We start from the raw sequence: 7,907 nt of genomic DNA, 5'->3' as shown, positions 1-7,907 counted from the left end.
TAAAATCAATGGTATGTTGCAATTTAGTTATGCGGGCTGATTTAGTATCATGTTATGTACCAGTTACATAGACATGTGCTATGGGCTTAGTCATAAAAGTGTGGAATGCACCACTAACAAATTCAATTTTTTGCCCTTAACTACTCACAAAACTCCTCTTCTTCTAAAGGGAAACCACACAACATCTCTCATAAAGGGCTCAGTCAAAAGGAAAGCCAAAATAAAGACAGTCCTTAACGGCCCACTGGACCCTCACTAAAACTATGTATTTTGGAGGAAAAAACAAAGAAAAGGAAAAGTAGTTAGGAAAGTTCACCCCCCTTCATAGAAGAAACTGCTGTTCTCAACAGAGTTCAAATATTGCATGGGATATCCATGTCATTTGGAAAAGCTGAATGTGTGAGTGTCTAAGAAAAAATGCTGATGGTTACTTTTCCTGTCATTCTGGTTAAAGAATCAAAGCACATGGCTGGCTCAATAGCACATAAAGGATTTCACTTTTTAGCTTTGTATTGGAAAATATCTTTTCAAGTAACTCATTTATTAGGGCAGACATCTGAAGAAATAGGTCTTCATTTGGAATGCAATGTCACTAATGCCAAGAAAATTAAAGCTAAGGCATTTTTTCAGATACAAGCCCAAATGCCCAGCCTTGGCATGCTGCCCTAGGAATCCTTCATCTGCCACGCTGCCTCATGGGAATTGTAGCTCAAGTGACTCAAGCCTGGTACTCCTTCACTGGCTGAACATCCATTATAAATGTCCTTGAATGCCCTGTGTCAGACAGTCCCTCTTGCACAGCGAGCCAGAAAGGAGATGTGACCTTGCTACATCAGGGACCCGACTTCAGAGGAGAAAAAGACCTCTGAATTTTAACACTCCTGAAGCATTATGGCAGATACATGTTAACATCAAATTGATCCCAAAATAAAAGGTATGGCTAGAAGAGACCTTCTAGCTGTCTGTATACCGCTCCAACAGCATTTTATATAAAAGCATTGAATGCTTATCCTGCTTCAGATATGATCAAATACTGAGATTTAACTGGATTCTTAATTCCACAGTGATTGCACACTGGTCACAGGCCTTGTCTTTCCCTGTAGACCACCTTTCTCCATGGGGGAAATCAAGTTGTAAGTTTATGAGTAGTGTGTGAAAGAATTACTTTTATTTTGCTTTAAAATGAATTTGTAAATTACAGATCCAATGGCTATGACAAATAAATTGCACAGGAAGGGAACACCTGAAAGCTACTCATCCAGCTGCTGTTGGCTTTTGGTGGAAAGAAAGTGATCCAGTGCTACCCATGCATTTGAAGATCTATTGTGTCATCAGTTATTAAAATTTGCTCTGAGATTGGCCTACATACTTCATCTACTTCTAAACCTCACAGTGCAAAATTCTGTATTGACCTGAGAAATGTCAGACCTGCTCTCCTAAATCATTTATGATAAACAGGCTTCTTCTAGTAAATGTTTGCACCAATGCAACCACAGAAAATTTTAAATATTGTAATTAATTTTAACATATCTGGTAAATTTCTAATATAGGCAAGGCATTATACTTACTCAAATCCACTTAAATTGGGGTTTCCTCAAAGGTATATCTGAAGAAGCTTATAAATCATTTTTGCTCTGATGTGAATAACATGGACACCTTTCCTGTAAGTATAACCTCTGTGGAGGCATAGTGTATGAAGTAGAGCATAAGGAGAGTCAAAACTTAGTATATTTTGATTTAATGTATACCAATGTGTGAGATGTGCTAACAAGGCAGAGTGTAAATAAAGCATATTTAGTTTTTCCCTGTGCAAAACGTCTGAACTTAATCTCACAGGAAGATTGTAAGTAAGCTCAGGGCCTGTAGCATTCCTGGGGAAAAGGAATAACATGAGTTGTTAGAACTGAGTTATAAATGTTGTATTGCTGGTTTATTGCTTATTTAGGTGAAGGAAGAGGTGCCCCTAAGTACTAAAAAAATTTGGCAGTCCCCTGTGAAGCAGTTGGAGTGTAACCTGTGTAGTATTGGCTCCTTTCAAAATGCAAGTATTATTCTCCTGTTAAAGGGTAAGGCTTCATTTTGTCCTTGAGATGATCATGTTTCAGGGAATGCCAGGAGGAAAATAACACCAACAATGACATATCCTGATCAGTAATTTTTTTACAGGCATAAATAAATGTACATAAATAAATGTGTTACCATGAAAATTAGTTTCATGAACTTCAGAAATTTATTGAGCTTAGAAGATTGATCAAGTTATGCTTGTCATTTTGTTTGATGTTTGGTGCCCAAATCATGGAAGATGCTTAGAAGTTTTACTTAGGCAGCATTTAGTCCAATTTTAACAAGCATTTTGCAATGCAGCAGCCATGGGAAGGATTGAATCCCAGAATATCTCACCTTTCTGCTCTTCAAGCCTTTCAGAAACTGTCAGTTTCTGGGATGTAATGGTTTCCAGTAAGAGCGATAAGGAAAGACATTTCCTATCTCACAGCAGAAGGAAATGAGACAACCAGGAGTTAGGATCTAAAGTTGTGTTACAAGAAACCTTCATCATCCGCTGCTTGAGAGGCAAAGGACTGAAGTCTAAGGCAGTGGAGATGGTGTCCTCCAGCTCAAGCAACACATCCTGTGCATTATCTCATCTCTCTTTGCCAGCAGTAAGATGGAGGAAGAATAATAAAAGCATTCTCTAACCCCTATCAAACAATATCAAAACACCTATCACAGTTTAATTTAACTTAACTCTTTCTGAGGCACCATGAACAGGATTCTTTCCTCCAGCAGAGCTCTGGGGCAGTAGTCTGCAGCCAAAAAGGAGTAGTAACAGTTCGGCACGTCCTGCTGTAGCTGTGCCTGCCCCAGGCTCCTGAATCCCCCATGAATTGCTCCATCTGCTTCTTTTGAGGTGCATCTTCTCTGTCTTTTTATAGGAGCTGTTTAAAAAAAAAAAATAATTACTAGGTATAAATCCTGAACTTTTTTATTTCGTATCCCCAGTACTGACTAATTTAATGTGGGTTACTCTCCTCCTTATTGTGTACATGAATTACAACTTCATTAAAATTGGTGCAAATATCCCACTGAGAAGTTTTGATTTTGATTGACATTGATGAAAATGGCATGACAGGAAATCCCTGATGAACTCTAGTTGTCACCTTTACTTCACAGGCGCTGAGGATTAATAATGATTCAAAAGCCTACTAGCTCATAGGCTGCCTTCAGGATGCTGCCAGATGAACATTTTTTAAATTACTTTTGTAACATGAAAGGAGCTGGACTTCACACTCATTCACAGTGTACCTTCTACTAAATTAACCCAATGGTAAACACGTTTCTATTAATTAATAAGATCTAAAACTCCCAAGCTATCTCAAATGGTATGCTATAAATCCTATACATTCCATAGAATAATTGGGGCTTACTTTTTTATAAACAGCTTTATGAACCTAAGGTGATGAGCAACAGTATGAGCTAGGGTATGAATTTGGGCATCAGAGCACTGAAGATGAAACAGTTTTACACTAGCAATGTGAGAGAACAATCAAGCACTGCAAAGCTTGGAGGCTTATCTTGTGCTGAAACTTGGATACATTTGAAAAGGACTTTAAAATTATGAACTCTAGTAGTAGGTTTTGAAAAACCAATAATTCCTCAATACTTGTGGCATAGAAATGAAAATAACAGAAAATCCTTAAATGAAAAAAATAATAGTATCAAATTAAAATGAAATTGATTCTATAACTCATGATTACTATTCTGCAAAAATACTTTCAAAGATTCTGCAAGTTAGACTGACATCCATTTTGATTAGAACCAAAACACATTTTAGTAATAATGTGCATGTGTATAACCATCATAGTGAAATAATTTTTTGTATGAAAACACTGATTAACAATTTGACATCTGAAGTGCCACGATGGTTGATATGGTTTTGTTTATATTTCACACCAACGAAAATTTGCTAGACTAAGTTGCCAGGTTTCCTGCACCTGGATTTTATGATGTTTGTCTTTTTAATGGTTGTATATAGAACTGATTCCAGTTCTTGAGATTCTGGCTAAACATAATTAGCTTAAGTGCTTAGAAGATGAAAGTTTATTTGCTTTATACTGGATTAAAGTGTAAGTAGCAAAAGGTAGCATGAACAGACTGTGTAAATTACCTCCAGCTATTCACGTTTCAGAGATCTACATGCCAGCAAAGGACAGTGGTGGCCAGAAAGTCTAGGGATGTTTGAATTTATTAAATTTGCTCTAAGAAAACATTAAATATGTTCATGGACTAAGAAGGTTAAATGAAACCACAACCTGTATAATGATTTGTCTGATCATATTTCTTCTCAGAAAAGTTATCACACATGCTTATCATACATTGGTGCTTCCAGTTTGAGCAGCATTATAGCTGCATAAACTTACTCCCAGATTTCTCTCACCTTCTGCAATGAAGAATTCAGCATAATTCCCACCATCATAAGAGTTGAAGGGTAAGAGGAGGGAAATGCTCAGGCATTTGCTGATATTAAATGGACCCAGACACTGGCAACCTGATTTTGCTTTTTATGAATCATATGTTAAAGTGCTAAATGAAAATAAGATTAAAATGATCAAATACCAAAGCAGTTCTACATGGGAAAGATCACTGTTGATCATTAGACACGAAAAATATACAATAAGAAAAACCCCAACCTTGTAAGCAGAGACTATTGGCAGATGGAACACTTAGCTTTCCAAAATAGTTAAACAAGCATGCTTGGATGTTATTCTTTACTTACAAAAGCAAATTATTTTTAACATGTTGGAATTCATGTAAAACACACAGTGTATGGTAACTGCTTTGATCTCTCCGTAGTGCTATTAAATCTTGGCTAATTTATAACTTGATTTGTTTTCTCCCCACTTTTGTATTGGCATAACCTGCAACTTCTACATCTTAACAATTGACAAGTAATGTGACTACCAGAATCCTCTGGTTTGTTCTCCTTCTGAACATCTACATAGACTTCTTTTTCCCATTGAGGTAGGATGCTGCTAATGCTCAAGGGTAAGAATTTGCTGCCTTTGACTCAGTTCTGTTGTGTTTTTCTTTTTAACCTGGAGTTGAATGCAATTAAAAAGTGTGGACTCAAATAAAGAACCTGTTTCAAAGTTCACCTTTTCTGAACACAAACATTTTTAAACATACCACATTTCAATTCTTGATGAGTGTGATGAACAAACTAGACAAGATTCTATTGATGATCCAAGTTGGAAGATAATTTTTTTTAGCTCTTAAAGCAACAGTCCGTATATATTTTTATCAAATATTATATTTGATCAAATATTATTTTGATAATATTTTAACAATGAAAATAATAAAAATGTAAACATGAGAGTGAGATACATTAAAGAGTATTTTTGTATGACTTAATTTTTACAGAATTGTGTGTAATTGTAGCTGCCATGTGTAAGAATATGCTGGTATCAGACTTCTTGGTTTCTTAAGCTGCATCAAAATATAATTCCTGTTTGACACACTTTGATTATATCTATAGCAATAAATAAAACAGACTTCATGGCTAAATATTGGCACACAGCTTACACCTTCATGACTGAATTCTCTTGGTATCAGGAAGCCAAATCCAGGCTCTGTGTTGAAAATGTTCATTGCTCCCAATGCAGTTTGGGAGATGAGGATTTTTTTTGTCACAGACTAAAATTGTCCTGGGAATTGTGCTAAACGTTTAACATCGTGGCTGATCACATATAACTGCAGCCTGGGCCTGTGTTTGGTTCATGAACACAAATATAATTCTGTAGTTTTTATTGCAAAAAGAATGGATACTCAAGTATTTGTCAATCCTCTGTACTCTAAGGATTCAGCAGAGTCCATGGAGAATAGTAATTAAACTATTTAAAAATTAAGAAATGTAATGTTAACTGTCTGGGTGTTACACTGAACTGCAGATGAAGAAGTATGAATACCCAAGTTGCTCCTAATTTTTCTCCACTTTTCATATTTTAGAGCTATTTTGGGGTGTGTTCTCAGAAGATGAAAGAGGCTGGGTAGTGTTTTGCATCTTTTCTGTGGTTAATATGGACTATCTTCTGTGCCTCTCTGTTAAATTAATGGCACCAGGGCAACCTCAGTAACCACTTTCAAGCTCCATGTTTTCCCAAGAACTGTTTCACAATGAAAACCATGAAAGCTCATGAAGATGAAAGGCCCTACAACATTATTGTTTCATATGTAAAAAATGGGAAGAAGCTCAGAGACTTGGAGCTAAAAGTAGCTCGTTGTGTCAAGTACCTTTCTGTGGCTTATGCAGTAAAAAATCTGCAGGTAAATTCCAGGTGCTGTATTTTACCCCTCTTTCCAGCTGCTGTAGAAAATACACATGATAACTTGAGATCAAGCATCTTTTAAAATGTGACCACATCACTCACATGATGCTGACCACTGACCTGGATTCTGCTGAAACCTGTGAGAGTGAACATTGCACACCCCCAGGTTGCTCTAAGACAGAAAAAAGAAAATCAGAGTTTAATGTCCCAGGGGAGGATGAAGCAGTTAATAGTAAACATAATTAGTACAAATGTTAGTGGTGAAATCCTTCCCCTGTAGGAATCAATGGGAAAAGCATGCCTTAGGAGACAGGGTTTCATCTTAGACATTTTTTTTCCACTAAGACATTCTATATCTTATGTAACAACAGTTACTGATTTCTGAACAATTATATAATGTTTTCTGAACAATTATATAATGAAATAACTAATGTATTTGATATCTTCACCCTTGGAAAGCATTTTTATATTTAAAAAAATGCAGGGGTTTTTTCAGTGCTGGTGTATGCCTATTTTTCACAAAAGGTTGTCACAAGAAGCAGAAAGAAAAAAGTATTAAGAGAACTGCATGTGAGGCTCACCCTTAAAATGCCTGATGATCATCATTGTATTTACTAGATGGAATTCATTTTCTGGTTTTGGAAGGCAGGTGGAAAATTATAGATCTGTTTTATCTGCAAGCAACAACCAGAAGTGAAGAAGGTGCAGAAGAGCGGAAGGTGAAGTCTCTCTGTCCCCTGAAGAGGTGGAAGTTGCAAGATATGCCATAGATGACTAACAGAAAGGTCCTGAGAAGGTGAAAAATAAGAGAAATAAAACTTTTACACTAAGGGGCTGCCATACCTATGTCTCATGTTTAATAGAAAGAAGGAAGAAATATATGGTGTAAAAATCAATGCAATATATACACAAAATAAACACAAAAATATACCATGAAGCTGTTGGCCTCTAATCCACATTTTGTGTACAGCTGAGTCCCTTCAGTATTTCTGTTATACTGTGGATTTATGCACAGCATTTTTTTAGCAGACCAGAGCCTGTCTAGGCTGGTAAAAATGACATTTTTTTTACCCACACATATAATATTTCCTTTCAGAAGTTAATTGAATTTTTTTAAGTACATTTTATTTGAATCAACAGATCAAAACCAGAAATCATATTCAGAATGTTGTGTAATATTTATAGATATTCAGAGTAATGACTATAACAGTATAGAAAAGAAAACACTTGCTGAAAATAGTTTTAGAAGAGCGGAATCCTAGAATCATAAAATAGTTTGGATTGGAAGAGACTGTAAGATCAAATAGTTCCAACCTCCTGCCATGGGCAGGGAGACTTCCCACTAGACCAGGCTGCTCAGAGCCCCATCCAGCCTGATCTTGAACACTGCCAGGGACGGGGCAGCCACACCAGCTGCTGCAGTTATTTATGTAGAGAACATGAACTTTAAAAGCATAAAACAGGCAACATCCACAAAACAAAAAAGATGTAACAAAATTACAGCAGATGGTATTTCATCCTTTGGGTTTCAGATCTACCCCTGATATCCATGGTGGTCTGGGTATAGTTTCACATCTCATGTTT

The 7,907-nt window shown here is 36.4% G+C and overlaps 1 long non-coding RNA gene across 1 annotated transcript; it reads right to left on the bottom strand.

Annotated features, from left to right (window-relative positions):
- Positions 1-1,146: 1,146 nt before the first annotated feature.
- LOC147652933 (uncharacterized) lies at positions 1,147-7,111 on the bottom strand. Its single transcript, XR_015286533.1, has 2 exons — positions 6,905-7,111; positions 1,147-2,936 (listed from the first exon to the last, which is right to left on the bottom strand). It is a non-coding gene; the product is annotated as an uncharacterized LOC147652933 (long non-coding RNA).
- Positions 7,112-7,907: the final 796 nt, after the last annotated feature.

The sequence above is a fragment of the Cyanistes caeruleus genome, chromosome 5 (genome assembly GCF_971803275.1).
Source record: "Cyanistes caeruleus chromosome 5, bCyaCae1.hap1.1, whole genome shotgun sequence".
Classification (NCBI taxonomy): Eukaryota; Metazoa; Chordata; class Aves; order Passeriformes; family Paridae; genus Cyanistes; species Cyanistes caeruleus.
This window is presented reverse-complemented; position numbering and strand designations above follow the sequence as displayed.